At 40.4% G+C, this 17,428-nt stretch overlaps 1 protein-coding gene and 1 long non-coding RNA gene across 2 annotated transcripts in view; both read right to left on the bottom strand.

Annotated features, from left to right (window-relative positions):
- Positions 1–17,428, bottom strand: part of EMCN (endomucin) — a 434,433-nt gene that overhangs the window by 335,090 nt on the left and 81,915 nt on the right. The window lies entirely within an intron of this gene.
- LOC134173044 (uncharacterized) overlaps positions 7,443–17,428 on the bottom strand; it is a 75,191-nt gene continuing 65,205 nt past the window's right edge. The window contains exon 3 of the long non-coding RNA XR_009968109.1: positions 7,443–9,425. This is a non-coding gene — a long non-coding RNA (uncharacterized LOC134173044). The remainder of the gene's footprint in view (positions 9,426–17,428) is intronic.

The raw sequence follows: 17,428 nt of genomic DNA, 5'->3' as shown, positions 1-17,428 counted from the left end.
GACTCTCCGCTACGGAAAAAAGAAGAATGCATCCATCTCTCGTAACCGTGTATCTTCCCTGGTGCACCTGGCGCAGGTTAGCTTGCACAGGCTGCAGCTCTGGGCCACGCTGCTGGGGCCTGACCAGCACCACGTAGCCTCAAACTGCCCACCAAGGAACACCATGATAGTCAAACCTGGCGTCTGAAGTGTTCGTTGCCCCCGGTCAGAAGGTGACGACTCTCTGTGTTTCTTTGGGGATTGGAAAGCAATGTACATCTGTGACCGTGTCCCCCATCCTTTCAAACAACATAAATATTTTTTACATGTTTCTACATGTAGTTGTTCAGGAGGAGCTATTCTTGACTAATTTCATGACTAATTTCCAGAATAAGGCTGAGCTGTTCCAGTTTACTTTAACACTGTAATTTTTAATTAAAGAGGAAAATAGGGCACACCTGTTCTGGAAGAGGGATGTTTACAGAGTTGTTGTTGAACAACGTCTGTGTAGATGAGCCAAGAATCAACAGACACCTAACCCAGCTTCCCACTTCCCTCCAGGGTGATGCACAAGTTGCATGCTTAGCAGAAAGCCACAAAGAAAATAAGATGGCAGTTATGACACATATCTCTGCTTTGATATCCCTGACATTTTTAGGGGACATTTTGTTGGCTGTCCTTGTGGCATTTTCACTGAACATGGGAAGACGTTGTACGCGCCTGACATTCAACACAGCAGCATGGGTTCTCAGCATGTTCCCACAGCCATGGTGAGCTCCATGTGGTGTGACCATCCATTTGTCCCACAAGTATGAGCTAGCTGGGTAACAAAGTTCCCATCTGAGATCCTATCTCAATGGGAACACAGGAATATGAAACACAGCCAGTGCTCCAGCAAGGATATTTTACATATGCCCAAAGAAATCCTGAAGCCCATGGCAAGTGTGCAGAAGGCTCCCCATATGTTGGGCATACTTCATGAAGTGTGAAGTGCACTGAAGAATCTGAACAGGAAAACCTCTACATCTTCATCCCCACTGCTGGGAAGCACTGCTTAGCGGCACTTGGTGCCTGGGCACAGAAGGAGAAGCAGCATGTTAGGAATGCAGTATGGCCAGTACATTCAGGTATTGCCTACACCTTGTGGGCCACAACTTCTTGAGACACGGAGGAGCAGTTTGGATATCTGTTCTTCTGTGACTGCAGGCTGTTTGCATGAGTCATCTGGATTCTTCTTGATAGCTTGCAATAACACTCTGAGTCTCTCCAGGTTTCACTCGCTCCCCCATTAGTCACAGGACAAGACTTCAGCTCTGACTTTTTAATAAGAAAGTATAATTATTGTTGCTGTTACATAAGGACATTCAAGTGTCACAAGTTCACCATGTCTGTATTAATTTTGAAAGCTATCTAGGGCTTCTTTCTTTCAACAGTTTTCCTTTGCTTCTAAGTTTTCAATTATAATATGCCACTGAGGCTAGGCAAATTTCTTTCATTTTATCTTGTGGAGTGTCTTGATTACACACCTGTTGAATGCATTTAGTATTCCTTTCCAAGCTAGAATCCCCATTTCAGGTAATTTCTTCTAGAGGAGTTTTCAGATTAGCTTTCATAAGACAAAGGTGAGTACCACTGCCAATTACCACATATCATGCTGCTTGTGTAAGGTATGATATGCCAAGATTCACATCACAGGTGTAAGATCTCAGGACTCCTCTGTCGTAGCGTGATGCAATCTTAACCCCATGACTTGTGTCAGGAGCACTTACGAAATCCTTACCCTTGCTGTGAGGGAGGGAAGGGAAGGGAGAGAAATCACCAACCCCCATTTTTTGTTCTCTCATAATAGTAATGGCCTGGGAAAATCCTGTAATTCTCATCTATGTTAGTAGCAAAGGTTGTATAACTATTCCTTGTTACTCAAATCTGTCCTTTCTCCTCAGCTACACAGGTGATTCCTCAGCTTTTTCTCAGGAAGACCTCCTTTACCATAGATGGATTTCTTTTTCATGGGATCTCAGTCATATTTGATTCCTTTTTTCTTATTTATCAGTAGGAGGAGAACATGAAGATCACATCTTTGAATGGGAATAACACAGTGTATGGATTCTTGGAAAATTCTAACACACTTGACCTCTTGCATCACCGATCCCTAGTAACATCATTAGTCATTTCATCCCCTAGCAGAATAGAAGCCCAGCATGATATGCTCTGATCTTCTGAAGAGCAGTCAGTTCTGATCACAGATTCTGGAGACAAAGTCTGTGAGGGCTGGGGGAGAGAGTATTTTTTCAAGTCCAAAATAAGTCAGTCCCCACCTCTTTGCCTCAGATGAGCTTTTCTTTTCCATTTTAGCTAAGACATGACAATTCTTGTAAGCACACAGCAGCAGCATCCAGCTGAAGTGAAAGGAGGAATAAATGCCCATACAATGAGATGGCACTCATTTTAAGCCAGAGACTCATAAAGAACTACAGGCTAACAGATTCCAAACATTGCCATAGGTCTCATGACAAATCAGCAATCGAGTTGCTTGGACTTTATTTCAGCAGCAAGATGAAGATTATCTTCTAGAAATGTAACCATGCATTTGCACACTGATTCAACCAATTAAGATACTGTTTTAAAGTATTGATTGTAAGAGATGATAGCGTTTAAAATTTTAATCATTATTATTAGAGAAAGACTGTTCTAGCTATAGGGAGTCTGTTCTTCACACATCTTTTAGCCCCTAGAAATTCTGGCTTCACATGTAATAAATGTAAGTTTGACAGTATCTTGGAAGTAAAGGGGAGTTAGTGCTCTTGAGTATTATGTTTGGCTGCATGGAAAACATGTGCAATGAGGTTAGACTGGATATTGATGCTGCCTTAACTGATTCTTTTCCTGATTTTTCTTTAAAGAGAGATCTGTATTTTCTTTAAAGAGTGATTTTTTTCAGTTTACTACCCTTCGATATAAAAATTAATGGGGATTCTTAACACCCATGTATCTAACTCTATTGCCTAGGCCATAGTCTCTATAACATAGTTATCTACAAGACTAAAACCACTATGTACTAATCTATGTTGACAGTGTGTCTTCAGGAGATGTTCCACAGAGAGATCAATGTTCTGTTACAGCCCACACTCACAGCACTGACTACAAGCACCTAAAACTCCCAAAATATCTATATTAGTCTACATCTGACCAAAATAAATTTGATAGCAAGTGCTATGTACTAGCCTTGGAAAGTCAGTATCATTTACCAGTGCTCTACATGCCATTTGGTTTCATGATATTCAGAAGAAGCAATTCACCCCAGTGGAGAGAACCTACACAAAGGACCGTGTATATGTATATATATGTATGTCAATTTATATAATCATTGAGTGTTCCAGTCTGAGAATTTCTTGATGAATTGTTTCCACTCTTACTCTACCTCAGTACACAAGAGGGAGCTAGATAAAGGGCCTGTAGCACAAAACAATTCTTTGTATCATACAAACGCTTTCTGGTTATGTTTGCAAAGGGATGGAAAGTTCAGATGGCAAAGCATAGCCACATAATCCATCACCAAATGTATCCTCCCCTTTCCCCATGTGTGGTCTTCAGGCATCCTCCTCAGGCATTTAACCTGTTGCATCATCAGCCCCTCTGGAGCTTTGCATGTTTTCCCCTTGCATTCATCTGTTGGGCTTTTGGCTCAGCTATTTATACAGGTTCTGGATTTGGTCCTGAAGCTTTTAGAAGAACTTGTACACACTGTTAATGATACTGTGCCTGGTTTAGAAAGTAAGCAAAATAGATAATTCTACAGAGAGTCACGGAACGGATGATATCAAAATGAATTGTGTTGGAATAAAATGCAAGCAGTGGCATCTGGAATACTGGAGAGGGAAAACAGGTCAGCTCCAAATTCCAGGATGCTGAATCAACATCAAAACCAGTAACAAATGGTGCCATGACCAGTTATACAGAGCTTGACTGACATTTGAAAAGTCAACAGATAGTGAAAGAAAAGAAATGAAAGAAAATAACCTTGAACCCTGGAAATAGTTATATTCCCTACCAAAACTGGCCTGCTTACAACGTATTTCAATATAAAAGAAGCATAGCTATTGTCATCTAAGGCTGCAAATGAATACTTGCATTTGTATGAAGCCTCTGGTGCTAAACTAATTCAGAAGTCATGTCTGTAATCCCTAGCAGCATGCAAACTCAAGAGAAATCATGCAAGGGACTTCCACATCTGTCCTGTTTCCAGTGCTGTCAATGCAAGTTTCCTCCACTGCAATTTCAGATTTCTTAAGGGGCACATACTTTCATCAGGCTACTTTAGTAAGCCCAAAGGTGGTATTAAGTTTGGAGACAAGTACTGAAGCCAGCATAAATCAAGACACCAGAGATGCAAAGAGTCATACCAAACTGAAAAGCATAGTCAGAAATTCATGGAGCCAGAAGGTTGAAAACCACAGAGTCCCTATTATAAGTCAGGGCTGGAACAAGGTGAATTATAGCAGCATAACACAAAGGAGACGGGAACCAGGGATCAAGACTAAGCAAACAGGAATGAAAAGCAAGAGTCAGAAGCAAAACTACAGCCAAATGGCACTGCAGACTGCCAAGAGCAACTGGTGGAGTTGCCTGACACATCTGCTATTAGAGGAAATTAGCCAAGCCATAGCTCCTGCACAGCTGGGCCACAGTCCCAGTTGCCCTATTGCATCCAGCTGCAGGGCCAGTAGCCCAGGCAGAGTCCAACAGTGTGGATAAATGTGCATTGGTTTAAAACTCAATCTGCTGGAGTAGCTTGTCCCTATAAATTCACTGGTGCACGCAGCAGATTTAACTCATCTTCTGTATACAGTAGAGCACTGCAATGATATACCTAAATGTATTTAAAATTATAGCTTTAATTAAGCACTGCAAGTCTGTGCAGTGGAAAGGCCTTAGTGTAGAAGAAATAGATGTATCTGGAGGCAGACAACAGTGCCAAGGTTCCCAGAAGTGGAAAGACAACCCCTCATCTCCCCCTGCTGGTGTGCACATCCTAATCCTCTCTGCACAGTGGTGAGGAGCATCTACCTCAGCTGCTTCACCTGTGTCAGTACTTTGTGAAACTGAAAGAAAGGACCCTTGGGAGCAGCTTCCAGCATCGAACTGTTCTCAAGATGCTGGCAACGGCTTAAAACCACAGTCCTGCTATCAAGAATTAGTCATTTGCTCCCAGAGAGCTCATCCCGCAGGCTTTGGTTCTTAATTAGACATTGCTTTTAATGGGAGACTATGGAACGCAGATTTTGCAATAGGCCTTGAGATGTTATCCCTGTGAATATTAAAATCTTCCAGAAAATATAAATGAAGAAAGGAATGGAGGGAAAGCTCATTGCTTTTTTTTGAGATGCTGTTGCAGTAGCAAACATCATGACCAATTCCTGTTGAGAGAGAAAGGAACAATACTGGAAGGAAATGGGAACAGCAAAATAGCAAGATATATATTCATTTTGCATTATAAGTAACTAATAGCTAATTTAATTCTGGCATGGTATTAAAAACTACTAGTGGCAGAAGCAGCTGATGAGATCCCAAAGTAAGACGTGATGCTCAGTATGTTCAGTACCCAGGCTGCTTTTCTGCCTCCTTTTTTACAGGAGTAATGCCATTGTCAGAGACACAAAATCAAAAGGGAATGTGTATAATCTTTTGCAAGAGTGGAACCTTATTTGTTTTCATAAAGATTTCATGATTTACTACTTATTTTTCTCCCTTTTTGTCCCGAAAATAGTATAGATTAAATCCCTGCTATTTTAAAAGTAAGATGCATGGAACGCATCCTGGAGTAAATGATTTATTCAAGTACCATCAATGCCAACTGAGGGCTCAGTGGTAACAAACAGACCATAACTGGTGTTAGAGGCGAGATAATTAATCACAGTAAGTTAATATCCAAGGAACAAATACCAAAACCTTCAATTTCATTGAGAAAAACTCTCATAAAGTGTCTTGTGATGTATTATTTAAAGAAGCATAATGAACATGAAAAGAAACAATGGACTAGAATGTGTTTTCTGTACTGACCTCCTGTGCTATGTCTTCCTAGGAAAGACGGAATGAAAAAAAAGGAGAGAACAATCTGATCTCTGAATGTGTATCTGTAAAACTCCCAAATATTTACAAAGCAAACCAGTGAAACCTGGAGACTGCCATACTGTTTAAGGAGCTCTAATGAATAGAACTGCTATATTGAAATAAATGTAACTAACTTAGTGAAGTTGGCTTAGTGATAGCATTACAAAATATAAAACTCTTCAATTCATTTTCAGTCAGAGTGGCCATAATTTATACATTGGGAATCCAGATTCTCACTTACCCCAAGGTTTTAAACTGCTGTAAGATGCAAAGTTGCTTTATAGCTGTTGTAAGTTACACTTACACTCACTTCAAATCCATTTTATATTCCTGGGGTGATGAAGAGCAGCCCTAATGTAAGGCAGAGCCAGGTTTTTAATTGCATAAAAATATTCTCAACCAAGGATGCAAATTCAGGGCTGCCCTCTTCACCATCTGCTGCAAAGACACTCCTTCACTGTAGTAGTGCTCTACTAGTCCCACGAGGCTTTCCTGCAGGGCAGCTTGTAATATTAGGTGTTACTATCCTTAAAAAAAAGAAAGAAATATCAACAAGCAAACTCCCTCCTTCTCCCCCATGCACCTATGTCATCTAAAAACATCAGCTTCAGGCATGCCACAGAACATCTTTTTAATCATATTTTAATCAAATTGCTTTTCATTAGCTTCTCAAGTTTTATGTAAGAAGCACATGAGCTGCTTTAATCTTTCCTCCTCCTCCCTCACTCCTCAAAAGAGAGTTTCAGTACTCTGTGCTTACTCAAAGAATGGAATTCAGCACAGCAACAGACACATAAATCTTCTGAACTGCTAAAAAAGTGCTACCCAGAGGCTGGTATGGCTTTAGATGATGACAAGTGCACAGGACTAGAGAACACAGTTGAAAAGCACTCAGATAATGTATTTTCCTTTAAAAGATCCCTAGCAGCGAAGGAACAAGGGTTATTGATGTGTTAAAAACCACAGAAGATCCTGAGAATGGTCATGTAGGAATTAGGACTTCCCTCCAGAAGGTGGCAGGATCAATAGCCCAACTGAAGCATGCATCTACACCAATGCATGCAACCTGGGTAACAAACAGGTGGAGCTGGAAGCCATCGCACAGCAGGAAAACTATGACATAGTTGCTATCACGGAAGCATGGTGGAATGACTCGCAACTGGAGTGCTGCAGTGGATGGCTATAAAGTCTTCTGAAGGGATAGACAAGGAAGGAGAGGTGGTGGGACAGCCATGTGTGAGGGAGTGCTTTGATTGTATAGAACTTAATGGTGGTGGTTAGGGTTGAGCGTTAATGGGGAAGGCTGAGAAGGCAGGTGTCGTGGTGGCAGTCTGTTATAGACCATCCAGCCAGGATGCAGACGCAGATGAAATATTCTATAAGCGTCTGAGAGAAGTTTCACCATCAGTAGACCTGGTCCTCATGGGGGAATTCATCTTACCAGATATCTTCTGGAAATACAATATAACAGAGAGAAAACAGTCTGGGAGGCCTTACTATCCTCTACAACTACCTGAAAGGAGGTTGTAGTGAGGCAGGTGTTCATCTCTTCTCCCCGCTAGCAAGCAATAGGACAAGAGAAAATAGCCTCAAGTTGCACCAGGGGAGGTTTAGATTGGATATTAGGAAAGACATTTCACAAAAACAGGCTGCCCAGGGAAGTGGTTGAGTCACCATCCCTGGAGATGCTTAAAAGATGTGTAGATGTGGCACTTAGGGACATGGTTTAGCGGTGGACTTGACAGTGCTGAGTTAACAGTTGGACTTGAGGATCTTAAAGGTCTTTTCCAACCTAAATGATTCTATGATTCTTATTGGTACAGGGCACATCCATTCCATAAATAGATGTGTTCCACAGGATGGGTCAATTTCATCAGTTTGACTTTAATGGTTTGTGAAAATAATTGAAACCATATCAAGGAGCAGACAGTAACATGATCCAAACTACGAAGATATTGCATATTGAATGTAAGTAAATATTTTTCAGTTACTCTAGCTATCTTAGCATTGCATATAAGCCCAGCACTTGGGTTAATTGCTTTATATGATGCTGCTTTCTGCCTAAGAAGGAAATACTTCTCTAACTCTCCTGGAGTTCACAGCTATCCCAAGAGTAATGACTTCTTGCTGGTTTTCTTCCAAAGGATGTTGTCAGCTCCTCAGTAGTTCATTTCGGGTGAAAATAACCCTTGTGCCAAGACTAGGCCAAGATCATATACCAAATAAGTCCAATTAAAATCTTCAGATAAGGCTCAAATGATATTTAAGTACTACAGTGCTAGCCTTCTGCTCAGTAGTGAATTCATCTAGTATCTGCAAAAATGGGTTTGCTCTGAGTTGAAAATTATCAAGGGCTTATCCTGACCTCAGAGTGGGATTGGTGAGACTTCCAAAATTGAGTAGCTCAGGACACATGCTCTGCCAGATTCTCAGGAGTGTTCTGCTTTAATAGATCAGCTGGCAGAGGCCTGATCACAATTGTCTGGATACTAGTGGAGGATAGTAGATACTAGTCGAGGATCTGGATGCTGGTGCAATACATCGGTCCCAGGAGACCTGAAGGCTGGAAGCAGCCCTGACACTGTGACTGGTGCCAAACACGAGAGTCACAGGGAGTGCTACCACTATGTGCTTGCGTCATGTTCCCCCGCAGCTGGGAAACAGGGTGCTAGAGGATGTAGTCATGTCATCTCATCTATGTATCCATCTATTTTAGTAATGAAGCTTACATCGAAAAGAAAGAGGCAGAACATAAAAGACAGTTATTGCTGCTATGCAGATGTAGAATTAAACATGGTCTGCTAATACAATGAGTTCCTACCAGATGGCAGATGATCCGACCTTCGTCACTTCACTAAAATGCTTTCCTTTTGCCTCTGTCTTGTTCAGATGTAGCTTGAGCTGACACTTTTTATTCTTGCTCCAATTTCTTTTATGTACTGGATCAGCTGGAAAAAAGATCTTGTTCATACTGGGAAGAAACAAGACAAATGGCTGTTTCCAGCACCATATAATTAGGGTGCAAAGCATGGCCACATAAAAAATATAGATGCATGTAAAATATGGGAACCAGACCTTCTGCCTTACTAATGCAATTATTCATATGCATGGCAACACAAATATGCTGTGGAAGGGAATCTGTGTCAGTGATAATGTTTGCTCTGATATTCACTTGCATATTCATGGGCTCAGATGGAGAATATGAAGTGGGGAATGATTGGTTCACCTCCTTCCATTGCTGTGTCCTCAAAATTTTCCTTTTTTGTTTTCCTTTCTTCTTTTCTCTCCTTTTATTCTGGATTTTTTATTCCCCCTCCCCCTCATTTCAGAAGCATCTGGAACAATACTTCAGAAAAGTTTTATTATAGCATGTTTCCTCTTAATAATGTAGATTGAACCCTGCAGTACCATACACATTCCCTTTCTCCTAGAACCTTTAAAACACCCAATTAAAGCTACTGCCTGCACCCCCCTTTTTTCTCTTTCTCCTCATCTTTGCTCTGTTGTAGCCCATGGTGGGCAGCGATAAGGAGGAATGGATAAGTCTGCTGTGACATTTTCCAGTGATTCTTTCGCAGGAAGGAGCTGTTTCTCAGCATTCCCAGCATATACTCTCGTAGAGTCCAGAAACACTTTCCAAAGTATTCTGGAGATTCTTAAACTCCATTATTGCAAGTGGTCTCCACTTTCTCCCCATCAGAGCGTGTAATTCAAATCACTCCAAGCATTCTCTGGCCACTGTCTTTGAAGTATCTCCCTACATGCATTAGGGTAAAATCTGAGTAAGTCCCTCACAAACAGAGGTGAGCTTGGTAAAATCTATTGTTTCCCCACTTAAAAAAAAAAAAAAAAAAAAAAAAGGAAAAGAAAAGAAATTGCTAATAATGCTCTAAACATATAGAAATATATAGTCACTGCCAACAGTAACACACATAGCAGCCAGCTTCCATCTGCATTGAGATTTCCCAGACAAGCTGTACAATATCACTCCAGAAATTGCTAAGCCCTGGCAACAATCAAAAGATTGGTGTGGAGGCACTGCAGAAACATTGGATAAAGTTAATCAGGCAGGCCAATGAAATAAATATTAGCACGAAACTGAGGGAGAAGCAGCTGCTGTCCCACTGGGGACAGACACCAGCCTTTTACTCCAAAGTTCTGCATAATTTGCATGTCATTCTTATATAATATTCACATGATATGAAGATCATATAAGAAAACTTGTAGGAATTAATGCTAAAAAAAAGACACTGACTTTCTCCTAAGAGTATGCTGAATTCCCAAATGAGGGTGGAAAAAGAGAGAAATTTTATGATTTCTTGTTATTTAGCAGTAAACAGATGCTTTCTGGCCTTTTGCTTAATTTTGTGTTGGACTAAAAGTATATAAACTGCTTTGAAGAAAACAGTATGTTTGGAAACTCCTGGATTTCTTAAATACATTTTGAGAGGGACTTTTTACAAGGGCACATAGGGATGAGACAAGGGGGAATGGCTTTAAACTGAAAGAGGGGAGATTTAGATGAGATAATAGGAAGAAATTCTTCACTATGAGGGTGATGAGGAGCTGGCACAGGTTGGCCAGAGAAACTATGGCTGTCCCATCTCTGGCAGTGTTCAAGGCCAGGTTAGACAGGGCTTTAAAAACCACTGCTTGGCATCTTTCATAATTACTTTTGCAGAAGGGCAGGAATGCTAACACCCTCCTGCCCACCCTACTCACTAGCCACAGAGAATCATTTCCTTTTCTTGTTTGGATAAACTATACAAGTAATCAACAAAAAGTGAGAGTTTCACATTTCACATTCAAAGGTGCAGAGCCTGGAAGCTGAACTCAGCAAACTTCAAACTGGAGACAAGACACACGTTTATAACAGTGCAGGTAATTAACCACTGGAATTGCTTGCCCTGGAATATACCATGACACTTGGAGCTTTTAAATCAAGTCTGGATGCCTATAAAAAAATGCTGTCTGCTTCAGATGCAAGATACTGAACTCACTGTAGAAACCATTGGCCTTGTTATGCAGAAAGTTAGACTAGACAGTCTAAGAGCTTTAGTGGCTAGGAAAGTCCTAAGAGCTTTAGTGGCCAGGAAACAGAAATCCAGGCAAGTGTAAAACACAGTTTGCACAAATCCTGGTAATGCACACTATTTATGAATTCACTTTTGCTGAGAATATCAAGCACTTGAATTAAAAATTAGCTGTCTGTGGGTGCACCGGTCATACTATAATACACAATGTATACGACAGAATGTGTGCAAGTGGAACATGTGCTTGGCTTCAAGTGCAACCAAACCAAAATTCCCATAAAATATGAACCATGTGTTTATACATCTTTGTTCATGTATTTTATTTTTTAATCATTTTTAATAGACTGAAAATGAAGAACTGTAGTCCAGTAAAAATAACAGTGACTGGCTACAGCTACACATGAGGGTTAGCAACTTGCCAAAGTCACACCGCTTACTCCTGCATTGACTGAGACCAAGCTGCTGAGACTCCCAAGGCACTGCAGCCTGGATTTCTTCTGGGACACCTGTATGTCTTCATCATTTAATTTGTACAATCCCCAATAATCCTGAGTGTAATTACAGTTCTGCCAGGCAGTCTTAGTCCCCTCCAAAGCAGAATCCTTGTCAGAGAGAGTAAAGGTAGAAACTCTTCTCTGCTCTCCCTAGCCATTGCCAGGAAGAAACTTCAGCCCCCACTGATGAGGCTTTCCCATAGAGCACTGGTCACCCAGACTAGGCAGCTCCCAGTGAAGTTTCCACAGTGAAGCAGTTTCATGCCTTGTTCGTTTGCATGAAACTCTGGCCTTTATCCAAAGAGCTAGAATCCATGTCAGCTTCTCATTCCTAGGAATCATGTATTTGAATGCTGGATGCCCTGTGTCATCTTGCCACCTCCAATTAATTCAGAAAGTTCTTTCTGGCATTTTATGCCAACAAATTTATCAATCCAGCCTGCTGACTATGCAAGTCTTTTTCCTAAATACACTACACTGAGTACCTGAAAACACATAACTTTTTCTTAGAAGCTCAGTGCAAAGTCTCTTACCTGACTGCTTCGTGGCACTGACACAATGGGACATCTTTCTAGTGCTACTGTAGAAGTTATTGCTCACAGTCTATCATTACTTTGCTCGATTTTATCCAGTTATCCATTTGATTGCCAGATGAATTTAATCAATTGGAGTAGCTAGATGGAACATTTTAGCCAGAACTGTGCCCTAAGATGCACCTTGTTTACCATTTCATAAAGAAAAAAAAAGGAAGACAACACTCAGTCCATTCAGCCTGTGCATAAAACCCACTAAAGCCAGTGGTTTTACCTTACTCCTCAATTAGTCCACGTATTTCAGTGAGGCTCCACGAGCTTCCACAAGAGCTAAATATATCTCCTAGGATATATTTACTATCCAGAATAGTCTCTGTGCAATTCAGAGCCTCCTGAATCAGCACATAAGCAAGGTAACATGGTGCTCTCAGAGAAATCAGGCCTCGTAGAAGAGATGTCAAACTCATGTCCCCGGAGGCTGCATTTCCAGACATAAGGCTGAACTGAACCAGCTGAGGACATCCCAGTTCCACCTGCATAGACCCCCTGTAGCCAGAGATGAGTTAGTTGTTTGTCATTGTGCAACACAAACTCTCCTGCAGTGTTTGTGCATTTTGGTTTGGAGGACTGAGAAGGAAAGGCTGCAGCTTGGTGCCTTCCACAACATAACACATGCTGGATGCTTTTTTGTCCACTGCACAGTTATGTAAAAGTGGATCAACAAGTCTCTCTGCTTCTCTTTTCCCATGGCACAGCAGACATGATTTAAATCCCAGTCTGCAGCGTTTGCTGTGTGCTGATGGCTTTTCACAATACAGGTCTGAGATGTTACAGGCCACAGGAGCACAGGTAGGGAGCTTGCTATCAGTGCTGCAAGTTTTTCCCAGTCTACAGCTAGATATTAAATAGCTATAACAAAAAAGAGACCCAAAATAGCCTCTGCTTGAAGCTGAACTCCTTAGGCCTGAAAATGGCATAGTAGGATTTTGTCAGAATTGATCCCCCCAAAAAAAAAATTCAATGGAATTTTAGGAAGTTTTGACCTATGAATAAATAGCAGTTAAGAAGAAGAGACACACATGCTTTGGTTTTATTGTTTTCTTCTCTCTTTTTTTCTCTTTTCTCCCTCTTCCCCCTGTTTACATGAGTTTTTAAATCTAGATGGTCAAAGCAGTACCTCCTGGAACAACACAAGAAAAAGAAAGCCCTTCACTCTAGGTGGTTCAGGCCCGCACACTAATGCTGAGGTACCATTGTGATGCCCTGTTCTGGCAACTGTGTAATTACATCTCAAATGGAAGCATTGGATTCACTGTGCACACTCACTGAAAGAGAGATTAACAACTGCAATGGTTTTCAAGATAAGATTTTTATACTGATGCTCTTTCTGCCGCTGCACCAAAATTCTTGTGGTGAAGTCAGTGAATCACAGTAATATCTAAGTGTTGACAGCTATTTATGTTAGGTTCTTTTGAATTTGTAAACAGAATATGACAGAACTAAAGCAACCGCCAAGAGGTTATTTTACACTCTGCTGAACTACATGAAGTGATATAAAGGCATTTCAGAAAAGTTTTACGGAGCTGGGGAAAACTGTAGGACTAAAATTCAGATTGTATTGGAGAAAAAAACCCAACATGGTTCCCACAGTGAAAGTTCATCCTTGTAACATCGTACTAGCTAACATCAGGTTCCTATCTGTCTAATCAACACACCAAGTGTGTGCAGGATGTGTGTACTGACAATAATGGTGTGGTGCCAGGGCATGGTCTTTCTTTTTATATTAGATACATATGCCATTATGGGTAAGCATTGTCTAAGGACCTAGCACACACAGAAAAAAAAAAACAACCAAACAAAAAGGTTGTGCAAGCTCTGTCCTAGCCACAGGCCACAGGATGTAGCCCACAGAGCCCTTCAGCAGGCAGTCACATCCTCCTCCACTGCTTCTTTTTTAGGCTTTATGGGAGTCCCCAGGATCCACATGTAAACAACACTCACTCGTTTTTCATTCATTCTGCTCCTTCCCGCAACCTCCCACTCTCATCCCACTAGAAAACACCTAAGAGAGAAAAATAAATGAGGACCTGGGTATAAGAATGTGAAGAGCTTGCTTGGTGAAGCTATAGACAAAATAGATTTGGAGTTAAAAGTCACATGAAATGTCTGCTCTGTGCCCCAGTTCCAGTTTTCAAACAGCTGACTGTGAGATACTCATGTTTTGGGGGTCTTTTTTTAATTTTCTTTCTTTTTTTGCCTTGCCCCTTTTTTATTTCTGAACACGTTTCAAGGCAAACGAAAAGAGTACTTTCATGCAATCAAGCCCAATTTGCATTTGATAATGCAATGACTTCTAGCGAGGCTCAGGCTGACCCCAGGTATGCTCAGACTGATCCTATGATACTGTAGAGCAGTAGAGATGGTACACATAAACAGATCAACATGAGAACTAACTAGTCTGGAGGCATGGATGTCTTCACTAATTCAGTTCTCTATTTAATTGCACATCATGCCCCTCCATCTCCAAGAGCTTTTGTTTACCCAATTCTGACAGAGAAATAATATGGAACCAGTACGGAGGGGAAGTGATCATGTAAGTTCTAGCAGGTAAAAACATATATCATTTTTGCTGCAAGCAGTCATTTTGTAAGTTATTTATGCAGCATTCTCATTTACTTATGTTAATATAAATCAAGAGTAACTCAGCCACTAAGCCAGCATTGCCTGAAAGTGCAAGCACTCTGGGTTAAGAACTTCTTAAAGCATTACTGCTTAAAGCATTATCACTTTCAAGCCAATTTCATGATTTTGAACAGTTGAGGTTGGCAAAAGTAAGCAAGTTGGAACAAATGAGGTGCAAATGCTAAGTAAGGCCAACAGAATATACACTGCATGCAGAGCATCATATATGAATTTGTTGTCCACAGTTCTGTTGGCTGACCTCTAGATAGTATCTGGAACGCTACTTACTGAACATTGCTTCAGTAACCTCTGTCCTACTGCCAAAATCAGTACTCCTGTTTGTGGTAGTATGGCCTGTTATGATCCACGTTATTTAGAGATGAGCTGATCATAAAGAACCTGATGAAAACTGGAAAGATTGAGGGAACAGATAATGTTTTCAGGGAAAAAAAAAATATAAGCATGGAAAATTGTACTTATTTGGGAGCTGAGCACAGCAGATGGCAAGATCTTCAGGGAAATAAACACAAAGTTTGGAAAAGCAAGAGTGTGTTCTAGCAGTTGCCAGTGATCTCATGCAGCAGGAAAATCAGTCAAAAATTAAATAGACACTCAGTAGCACCAGTGTTTTGTCAACATTTTGTAAAGAACAGGGACTTGGCAGCCAGAAAGGACAGGACAGAGGAGGCTGACTAGCTACAAGGGCCAGTGTTTGCAAAAATAATTGTCAGGATCAGATGGTATTATAACTTTAGCAATCCGGACTTTTTAATGGAGATTCATCAATTGTATATCGAAGAGTGTGTATCTATAAAGCTAAACTAAATGTGCATCTGCTACAGTCCACTCCCAGGCTGGTGACTGTCAACTGATCACGTAAAACATGAGTCAGAGCTGAACATATTATATGATGGAGTAAATAATATTTTCCCAAGGAAAGGAAGCCTTGGGTGAGATGGTTTAGTGTGAGGTGTCCCTGCCCATGGCAGGGGGGTTGGAACTGGATGATCTTAAGGTCCTTTCCAACCCTAACTATTCCATGATTCTAAATATTTTTATCAATTAATATGGTTCATAAATATGCTTATTGATGAATAAGGTTTACAAACATATTAATAAGCTTATAAATCCATGTACAGACAGTTCATAAACCCATGTTATGCCATAGAAGGCCCGTAAACATCTCCTCCAGATAAAGATGGACTGAAACAGTGAACAGTATCTCACCTAGAACTTGTTCTTTTTCCATTCATTGCTAATCAGGTTTCAGATTTCACATATATAGGATAAATAAGGGAGGTAAGATAGGGGCTATTATATCAAATTTAATTAGCAAGTGATTTAATTTTAAAATAAGAAATTATAGATGGCCAAAATTATCCATTATTCTGCTTCAAATTTAAATCTCTGCTCAAGGTCTCTTTGTACATCGGATTCCTTCTTAGTCTTAATTTTAAATTACTACCAGCTACCCATCTGCAAAAGGGATAGCTATGGATGCAAGAAAATGTGATTGCAGGAAAAAATTATGCATGCTTTCTGTACATAGACACAGTAAGTGAAATCATTGTTGAGAAGAGTTGACCATTATTTACAGCCACATAACTTTTCTAATGTCTGCCTCATGATTAAGTATTGATTAAAAGAGAAAAGGCTGGGTATACAAACAAATTAAACAGAACACTTTTGCATGCATCTCTACCTACATGTGATACTTACATCTGCACATATATGTCTAAAATTGGAAGGGAGCAAGGACTCACTTTGGCAGTAGCACTGAAGAAGACCACAGAATCAACACAGTTCCTTAAAACCAGAATTTCATTTGTGTACCAGTTTCTTCCTTCTGCCCTCAGAAAAATCACCTTTATCCCCATGAAGTTGGGCTGATAGTCCCTGGATTAAGTTTGCAGGTGAAGATGAATGAAGTGCTCTCTGTGGTAAATTCAGGTAGTTACCTTTTTTTAATAGATTTTATACATTAAGTAACAATCCTGCTCTAATGAACTGGGTAAATTCCTGTTTACTGGTGTCAGCATTTTTTCCTGGGCTTCAGAAAGAGGAAAGGGTTTCATTTAGTATTTGAAAAGGGCTGAATCAAGTAAAATGATGCATGATATTTGTGTGGATGTAGATACCTTAGGCTTAAATCTAGATACAACAGGACCATGACCAAACAAGGCTAATTTATAAGCTTTAGCAGGAACTGTGGCCAATTTATAGCATTTTGGTTATTTACATCAGCTTTTAATCTGGTTTTAGGTGTTCCAAGAGTCCTAATGTTAAGACTTGCAGAAATCTATCCCCTTTTATTGCTGCTGATTTTGGTCTTAATTGGATGCTCCAGAAGTTTAGAAAATCTCACTAAAGTCTTAGAGTCCCAAGTACGTAAAAACAGTAAGGCACACATCTACTAGAAAACACTGGGTCATGAAGAATCATCCAGTCTAGTATTTTGCAACTAATACAGGCAAAAAAAGTACACAGTGGGCAATTTCTGATGCATGTCTTCAGAAAAAAAATTTCCAATCAAGTGGATCATAATGTCTTTCCTATTTGATGTGCAACATCCTGAGCAAATTGCAAGGCAGGAAAA

The sequence above is a fragment of the Pezoporus occidentalis genome, unplaced genomic scaffold (assembly GCF_034315485.1).
Source record: "Pezoporus occidentalis ecotype Australia unplaced genomic scaffold, CSIRO_AGI_Poc_V1 ctg49, whole genome shotgun sequence".
NCBI lineage: Eukaryota > Metazoa > Chordata > Aves > Psittaciformes > Psittacidae > Pezoporus > Pezoporus occidentalis.
Note: the sequence above shows the minus strand (reverse complement) of the source record. Positions and strands in the feature narration are given on the sequence as shown.